Source organism: Parasteatoda tepidariorum, chromosome 1, assembly GCF_043381705.1.
Source record: "Parasteatoda tepidariorum isolate YZ-2023 chromosome 1, CAS_Ptep_4.0, whole genome shotgun sequence".
Taxonomy (NCBI): Eukaryota; Metazoa; Arthropoda; class Arachnida; order Araneae; family Theridiidae; genus Parasteatoda; species Parasteatoda tepidariorum.
Genome location: NC_092204.1, coordinates 83,864,843 through 83,874,105, shown reverse-complemented (window position 1 = coordinate 83,874,105; position 9,263 = coordinate 83,864,843).

Below are 9,263 nucleotides of genomic sequence, written 5' to 3'. Positions count from 1 at the left end.
ATATATTAGAAAGCCGGAAAAAAATAAAAATATATAATATCTTCATCCGCTCACACGATTATATCCGCAAGGAGGAGTGCTTTCTAATACTGTATTAACATAGCCAAAGCAAAATCAATACAATAGTGTGAGAAGCACTAAAAACATGAAACAAAATCGAGCACATTAAGTAAAAAATCTATCATGCAATAAAATGTCAAGAAAAAATAGAACAAAACACAAAGCAAAATCTATGGATTGAGTAGCTAATTCAAATGAACTTACATTTACCAGAATCTTTCAAGAATGATTTAAAATATTTTCGTAATAAGATTGCCAAATTACAAAATATCAAAGCAGAAGCGCAAATGGAGTTAAGAGCGTTAATAGAGGAATTTGCTTCATGGCACGTTTTTGCAGCAGTACTAAATATTGTCTGATTTCTTAGTTACCAACGATTGGCTCGAAAATGGCATGAGGTGTTAAAAGATGCAAAACTTGCCATACTATTGACAAAAATATGTAATTCATAATAACGATAGCTCCAAATCTGCTTGTTAAATTTAAAATGTTTTTTAAACGTTAACCTGTGGTTTTCGTAATGACAAACCAGTAGCTCTCCTAATATTAGAATTAATCAACATCGTTCAGATATAAACAGTAATAAAATTATCAATGACCTAGAATTGAACATTTTAGAGAACATAATTTATCAGCGTAAAAATTTACATTTTAGATATAGTAGAAGGTATCTATTAGGTATAGTAGTTTAGATAGAGTATCTATTTGAGAATACGAAAAAGAAAAAATACTTTTATATAGAACAATTTTAGCGTATGGGCTAAGCGATACCTTCCAACATGCACAAATTAACTTAAATAACTCTTCAACTTACTCACTCTTTCATATTAAAGATAAGCGTACAAATCGAGGCAAACGGGGATCAAGAAATAGTAAAAGCTCTCTTTATAATGACAAATTAATTGTAAATTATTATTCCTATCTGGAAAAAAATTTTAATAAACAATATAATATTAAACCAATGAAATATTTTGTTTTCTCCCTTCAGAATAATGATGGATATAAGCTTCAAGATCTTATTATTAACTTTTCTTTTATTAATTTGCACTTCAAAATTCTTTCCTGTGAACTTGTAAAAGCTAAGTGAGTAATATTTTCCCAAATAAAAAGATAAGTTTAGATAATTTATGTTTTTTTTATTAACTTTTAAAACCCTATTTTCGGTTAAAATTACTCTATTTTCGATTTAAATTTCATAATATGTTTGAAAATTTAAGAAATTTGCTTCCATTGCAAGATTTTTAACATAGTTAAGAGCTTTAAATATAATAAATATATTGGTATCTTTGTAATTATATTTAAATATGCAACCTCGATTTGAATGCTTTTGTAATTCTGTTTCGCATGAAAAATAAAGTTTTTGATTATGAATATTTTTTTTGAGTTATTTGTTGGTTTCGACTCAAATATTGTGATTTTTAAGAGCAATTAAGTATACAAGGAGCAATTTTTAAAAGGGGACATTTAAATCTTCATCTCTGACTATCTGCCATTAACTAAGTTAGTTTGAACTGCGTTAGTTTGAACCATAGATGAGAATAAAATAATTTAATTTTAACATGCATTTTTCGCATGCAAGCATTTTTATTTGAAAACAATTTGCTGAAATTAGTAGAGCTTTTATCACTGAGTTATCAGGCTCAACTCGAGTCTTCGGATTTTCTTCACTCTATTATGATGAAATATATAGCCTTGTTTCCTGTGTTAACAAAATAATTTTATGATAAAAGGAAAAGGATAAAAGACATTTACTAGTTTTTCGATGAAATTCTTAACCACCTTTTTTAAGTGCAAAAAATTTATACATTGACATTGAATTGTTTGTTTATGTCTTAATAATTTTTCCAGAAAATACCAAAAAAATAAAACAATTTATAGCTAAAAGCAGGGTTTACCCCTTACTCCCTTACGCTCTTCAATCCATAAAGATTACTGCGCAATTTTAAATGGTTCGTCTTTTGAGCCAAGTACATTTCGCTGGCTATCAATTTTGATTATATACCTTTTAAATTAAAAAAAAACCCTGAAAGAAGTGCTACAAAAACAGTTCCGGGGGTTTGAGAGCGCAGCGAGAAAGGGGTAGAACTCCTAATTCAATATTACAATGTCAAATTTGTACAAGAAATTCATACAAGAATTTTATGATATAATTATGCAACTGAGGAAATTATATATTATTCTAGTTATGATATAACAAGAATTATAAACTTTAAAAAGTACTTGTACCTTTCTTTAAAAATCTCTTTTAGGCATCGCATTATCTTTCAATAATTAAAAAAAAAGGTAAATGAAACTGTATATCATAAAATGTAATGTTTTTAAAACAATGATACTTATAAAATAAAATAAGGGGAAATTCATACAAGAATTTTATGATTTAATTATGCAGCTGATAAAATTATATATTATTCCAGTTATGATATAACAAGAATTATAATCTTTGAAAAGTAATTGTACCTTTTTTTAAAAATCTCTTTTAAGCATCGTATTATCTTTTAATAATTAAAAAAGGTAATTGAATCTGTATATGATAAAATGTAATGTTTTTATGACAATGATACTTATAAGATAAAATAAGGTGATAATAAAATAAAGCACCACATCCGGTTTTGTTCCTTTCATTTTAAGTAGTTTTCAAAAACGAATAAATAACAGAAAAGAATTGAAAAGTGAAATAGAAAAACAGAAAACAGCAAGTTAAAACAATCATTAATAAATAACTCACGGGCAAAAAAAGGCTGTAAATATACATATAGCTTTTTGTTTATTGTGATAATAACATTCGTTTTTTTTCTTCCAGAAAGTCAGTCAGATAAATTTGTTTTTATATTACAGAGGCACAAATATATGATTAATGTTATCCTTGAAAAGTGAGCATATGTGATACAAATATTTTATGTAAGGAAAAAGCAAACTTCAAAATCTAACGAAGGAATGAATGATAAAGATTTATATTTTGAAATAATTTGATGACACGCATTTCTCTTTAAATTATGGGTAGCACTTAACTTTATTGCAAGTGTGTATTTTAACAGCTAGTTTTAATCTGTCTGGTAAATATTGTTTCTTTAGTCTTTATATTTTTATTTAAAAGTCTTTTAAAGTTCTTTAGTCTTTTATAATTTATTTCATCTCGAAAAATATTTAAATTTTTTTTATTTAATTAAAATTTTGTTTCCGAACATAATTTTAAACGAATACTTAAGTAAATAGAGTTTAAGCACTGAAATTAACTCAAATAATGCATTGGTTCAGAATAACGGGATTGAGGATGATATTCTAATTTTTCAAGATGTTTTTCTATAGCATATGTGTTTCTAAATTCGTTTGTTAATATGTGTGTAATATGTGTTTGTTCTTATGCGATCTTGTGTTTCTTAATATGTGTTTCTTGATTTGTTTCTTGAAGTTCATAAATAGACTATATAAAAAATAAAATTAGAATTATATTTCGTTAAAAATAAGGATACGTGTCGGAAATGTAATAGCATCTTATTCTATTAAATTTTTAGTAAATATAAGTTAATGAAAACTTTTACTGTGCATAAATTGTATTTTAACTCTTTTCTTGCATATGAGAAGACATTTTATGCACGTTCCTATTGATATTGAAAAGTGCAATGTAATACAAACACGTGCAATAATATTAAAATATACATTTTTAACTTTAGAAAGACCTTAATAACTATGTTTTAGATTTGAATGCAATTGTAAAAGAGTAGTTTGTCAAATATGAAAAGAAAATTTGGAGATGAACACATTTCTTTTTTTATTGTTTCGCACATGGTATAAACATATTTAAAAAATATTTAATTTTAATTTTTTAAAATTTGAGTTTGAAATGTTGCTGTTATCAAAAGATAATGGAAAATTTGATCGTATTTGGTTAATGAAAAAAACAAAACAAAACTCTTTATCACGTGACTCTCAACAGAGTTAAGATATCAAACAGTTTCGGTCATTCAAGCGAAAAATCTCATATATCTCGTCACTTAGTCCAAATTATTGAACATGGAAAAAATTGTAAAAAAATTCAAAATTATTCTTATACATTGAAAGAAAGTTATAGAAAATACTGTTTTGAGGAAATAATGCTATTTGTAAAAATTAAAATGGGCATTTTTTTAATGAGGTATAATGTTTGCTTGTATTTGATATTTTTGAAATCGGGCGAAATTGTCCTAGTTTACAATATTTTTTTATTATCATAAAATCAAAATAATTATTTATTATTAAGTTTTATTGAAAAAAATATTATTTAAGATTCCTATTTACAATAATTTGAAAGTTAGTAATAGTTAGTAATAGAAAGTTAGCAAAATATTTTATTCTGGATATCAATAAATCAGAGCAAAAAGCCATTAGTTTATACTTCTAATACAAAATATTGTAATTTTCCAGTTATTTTTTTACTTCTTACGCTTCATTCAGAAAATGTTATTTAATTAATCATTTATTTATTTTAACTACAGTTCNAACATTAGGAGGTTCGTCACCTGCATACATCCCACTAGTTTATTTCAAAATTGGCGAGTCACACTTCCCTAGTTTCCCTTGTTAGTCCAAACTATTGAACATGGGAAAAAATGTAAAAAAATTCAAAATTATTTTTATATATTGAAAGAAAGTTATAGAAAATACTGTTTTGAGGAAATAATGCTACTGTTTAAAATTAAAATGGGCAAAATTTTATGATGAGATTTAATTTTTGCTTGTATTTGATATTTTAGAAATCGGGTGAAATTGTCACAGTTTACAATATTTTTTTATTATCATAAAATCAAAATAATTATTTATTATTCAGTTTTATTGAAAAAAATATTATTTAAGATTCCTATTTACAATAATTTGAAAGTTAGTAATAGTTAGTAATAGAAAGTTAGCAAAATATTTTATTCTGGATATCAATAAATCAGAGCAAAAAGCCATTAGTTTATACTTCTAATACAAAATATTGTAATTTTCCAGTTATTTTTTTACTTCTTACGCTTCATTCAGAAAATGTTATTTAATTAATCATTTATTTATTTTAACTACAGTTCACAACCCAATTTCTATCTCCAAAAAATGAAATTGTCAACTGCTCTTTTTCTGATGACTCTCTTGATTGTTGTTTCTGGTTTGTTGAAATGTTATCTTTAGTCGTAAATATCTTAGTCTAACATAAATAGTCGGATTATCTTATCTTACCCATAAGCTCATTTGAGAAAATACAAATCCCCAATTGTGATGCCAAGTTGAAGCTGAAAATAGGTGTGCGGAGATTTGAGGGTGTTTTATATTTTATTACAGATTAGGTTCGCGCACAGAGGTAAACATTTATATGAATTTTTCTGAAGGATTGCATTTCAGTCAACCACTTCATTATTGAGTTTGCTGTTGATACCACTTTTTTTCAAGATAGCAATAGCTAAGCTCATCTGCTCAGAAGAAATGGCGATTGCTTTTATTGGTACTCATTCACCGCATTATCTTACGATTTTCGGGAAAAATCATCGGACCTTAACCCTGAGGAAACTCTTAAGAGACATGTTGGGGAACGCTAAAACGCCAAAATCTGAGTTCCCGCTATTCAGAGGATTTGCGAAGCAAAATCCTCAGTGAGTGTCGCATTAAACTGGATATGACATTTCTGAAGAACTTTACGGACTCACATCTTTTCTAAATGAGCTGTTATTAAGTTCTTACTCGAAGTTACGCAACATTCAATGACGATTTTTGCGATTTCTTATGAGGGGACTAATTTTTTGTCCCAATAACTAATTTTGTTATCTTACTTAAAATATAGATAGTGTTACATTAACTGTTTATGATAACTATTTGAATGACACATGGAAAAAATACTTAATTTTTACAGATATTATAGTTTTTAAGTAATTATTTATGTGTAAAATATTTTCAAGATGAGGTAGATGAACATTCCATGGAGAAAAAAATATAGTTAAAATTTCGCATGGTATTGTCATTATTGGTAAAAAGACCTGATTTTGGTTAATAAAACCATAATATGTATTTTCTGCTCATATGGTAACGGTTTACCAGACATTCTGATTTTCATAACTGTATTTCGTGTTAATACACGTTTAGTAAAAAGTATAAAGATGAAAAGTAAATTTACCTAATTAAATAAATTTCACAACATGTTCTAAGGTATCATGATAAAATTACAAAATTTTATCACGTATAATAAAAACATATTTTATTGTTAATTTTAACGTGTTTCGGTAAAAATTACAGAGAGGAGTCGTGAAACTTTCACACCTTTTAAATAGCTTTATCAGAAAAACCTTCAAGTTTTAACATCAATTAAACCTGTTTTGAACCTAATCGACTGCCTTGACTGTAATTTCTCAGATTTCGATAGAACTTTACTTTATTTTATATTTTTTATTGCTTTAATATAAATTTTGGACCTTTAATGCTTTTTGGTTTGCATTTTAAATAAAGATTCTAAAATAACATATTAAGGATGGTATTTACGGAGCACTCTATATATTTAAAACCCTTGTCTTCAAGGAAGGATCGCATTGTAAAACTTAAAATAAGAAAAAAATGCTCAAATTTTGACGAATTAATCTTGAGGTATGTGAGTTTAAAACATCAAAATAAATTTTCAATGCGTATTAAAATTGAAGGTTTTGAAAATCACATTTTTCTCCTTTTACTTTCCTTCAGTAATCAAACACGTTTTCATGCAATGAAACACATATTTTTAATAAAATATTTTAAAATGCTTTATAAATTTTTTTTCCTGGTTTAAATACTAATTGTTGTTCTCTAACATTAGATATATGTATACTTTTCATTTTTGACAAGAAATTTTAAAGTATATGTTGAAGGCGGTGAGCATAGCTGAATCTGAGTATATCAGAGTATAGAAAAGTTAAAGAGCTATTTTTTTTTGCTTTTGTCATTCAACAATATGTGTGAATTAATTTTCTTAAAATTATTTTCAGTAACTGAACTAAAATAAATAGATAAATTAAATTTTAATGCCAAATGCTTAAAACACAATAAAGGAACTGGACAATGCATAAAATAGCAATTAAAAAAAGACAATCAACAATTTATAATACAATAGATATCTTAAAATGTGCAATCAATGAATAATTTTAATTAGACTTGAGCCTGTTCAGTAAAGCTTCTGCCTTCAAATAAAAGAACAATTGAATAGCAGGCCAATTTTTTTAAACTTTTGCGTGTCTTTGAAAGTTTTCATAAATGTTATGTTCCGTTTCGGCCTCTTTTAACCAAAGATAGCTATACTTAGTATGAAAATGGTTCAAAATGTAAAAATGAAGAAATATCTCCGTTTAGAATGAAAATTGCTTGTCTAGTTTTCCCATTATCTAGTTTTCTTTTAACTTTAGAAAAAATTTTACTACGTTTCATTGTGTAGGAAAACAAACCAAAGTAAAATTATTTATTAATTATTCATCGCAAAATAAGTAATTGATTTTCGTAACTTTCAACTTAAAAAAGTTTAATAGTTTTTAAAATGTCAGCTATATTTCTGTTATAAAGCTCAGATAAAACTTTATAAGAAAAAAGGGCATAAGTTGTTTAAAACTATTACTTTTCTTCTAGTTTAAGGTATTTAAATTGTAGCTTTTTTTTTTTTTTGGAANAATTTTTGCTTGTATTTGATATTTTAGAAATCGGGTGAAATTGTCACAGTTTACAATATTTTTTTATTATCATAAAATCAAAATAATTATTTATTATTCAGTTTTATTGAAAAAAATATTATTTAAGATTCCTATTTACAATAATTTGAAAGTTAGTAATAGTTGTTTCAAAATATTTTATTCTGGATAACAATAAACCAGAGCAAAAAGCCATTAGTTTATACTTCTATTACAAAATATTGTAATTTTCAGTTATTTTTTTACCTCTTACACTTCATTCAGAAAATGTTATTTAATTAATCATTTATTTATTTTAACTACAGTTCACAACCCAATTTCTATCTGCAAAAAATGAAATTGTCAACTGCTCTTTTTCTGATGACTCTCTTGATTGTTGTTTCTGGTTTGTTGAAATGTTATCTTTAGTCGTAAATATCTTAGTCTAACATAAATAGTCGGGTTATCTTATCTTACCCATAAGCTCATTTGAGAAAATACAAATCCCCAATTGTGATGCCAAGTTGAAGCTGAAAATAGGTGTGCGGAGATTTGGTTGTGTTTTATATTTTATTACAGATTAGGTTCGCTCACAGAGGTGAACCTTTATATGAATTTTTCTGAATGATTGCATTTCAGTCAACCTCTTCATTAGTGAGTTTGCTGTTGATACCACTTTTTTTCAAGATAGCAATAGCTAAGCTCACTGGCTCAGAAGAATTGGAGATTGCTTTTATTAATATTCACTCACCGCATTATCTTACGATTTGCGGGAAAAATCATCGGACCTTAACCAACACCTCCTAGAAAGAACAGGCCTCAGCACGGGTTACCATAAATATCCCTTAGTAGTCCAAACGTAATGACATATTTTGTATTTTCAACCACTGCGCAGCTTAGTACCCCTAACGTAATGACATCTTTCTTATTTTTCGTCTACTGCGCAGTTAACTTCGTCACATCGGACTACTAAATTGATCCGTGCTGAGGCCTTACTACTTCTAGGAGGTGTTGCCTTAACCCTGAGGAAACCCTAAGAGACATGTTGGAATACGCTAAAACGCCAAAATCTGAGTTCCCGCAATTCAGAGGATTTGCAAAAAAAAATCCTCAATGAGTGTCTTATTAAACTGGATATGACCTTACGGACTCACATCTTTTCTAAATGAGCTGTTATTAAGCTCTTACTCGAAGTTACGCAACATTAAATGACGATTATTGTGATTTCTTATGAGGGGACTAATTTTTTGTGCCGATAACTTATATCGAATTGTTATCTTACTTAGAATATAGTTAGTGTTACATTTACTGTTTATGAAAATTATTGGAATGACACAGGAGAAAAAATATTTAATTTTTCCAGATATTATAGTTTTTAAGTAGTTATTTATGTGTAAAATATTTTCAAGGTGAGGTAGATGAACATTCCATGGAGAAAAAAATATAGTTAAAATTTCGTATAGTATTGTCATTATTGGTGAAAAGACCTGATTTTGGTTAATAAAACCATAATATGTATTTTCTGTTTATATGGTAGCGGTTTACAAGATATTCTGATTTTCATAACTATATTTTGTG